The 520-nt window shown below is 59.8% G+C and overlaps 1 protein-coding gene across 1 annotated transcript in view; it reads right to left on the bottom strand.

Moving 5' to 3' along the window:
- Window positions 1–419, bottom strand: part of CREB5 (cAMP responsive element binding protein 5) — a 427,090-nt gene extending 426,671 nt beyond the window's left edge. Inside the window, exon 1 of the mRNA XM_021719003.1 lies at window positions 352–419. The gene's annotated coding sequence lies outside the window, so the exon portion shown is untranslated. The remainder of the gene's footprint in view (window positions 1–351) is intronic.
- Window positions 420–520: the final 101 nt, after the last annotated feature.

The following is a 520-nucleotide window of genomic DNA, read 5'->3' as shown; positions in this document are numbered from 1 at the left end:
CGCGCGGCGCGGCGGCCACCGGGACGCGCTCCGGCGCTGACACGGCGTGGGGTCTCCGGGGTGGCCTCGGGACACGGCAGCATTCCACAGTCCACCGGCAGTTGGGCCGGACTTCCCTCTGGTCCGCCAAAATGTTTACAAACAGAGATCACCCTCCGAAAAGAATGCATCGCATCTTCCCTACTCCTTGCCCTGTGACCGGCCCGCTGGACCAAGTAACCTCGCGGCGGCTGCCGAGAAGCAACCCCTGCACATCAGTACGCTCCCGAGATGGCTCCCGCGGCAAGTGCAACAAAAGTGGCTAAATGCAAAAGCCCCAGAAGTGGCCGAGCCGTATTTTTAGGAACTTACCAAACAAGTGTGGAGAAGGCAAGAGCGGAGCCCGGGTGAAGGGACCACGTTGGACTGAGCAAAGATTACAATACATTCTATTTAGAGTGCATTACATCACCCCCCCGGTGACGTCACGTGGGATTCCTGAACTTCTAAATCATTGCGGTCCGCGGGGGAGGGAGGGCGG

Source organism: Carlito syrichta, unplaced genomic scaffold (assembly GCF_000164805.1).
Source record: "Carlito syrichta isolate Samal-C Ts95f unplaced genomic scaffold, Tarsius_syrichta-2.0.1 Scaffold314063, whole genome shotgun sequence".
Taxonomy (NCBI): Eukaryota; Metazoa; Chordata; class Mammalia; order Primates; family Tarsiidae; genus Carlito; species Carlito syrichta.
Note: the sequence above shows the minus strand (reverse complement) of the source record. Positions and strands in the feature narration are given on the sequence as shown.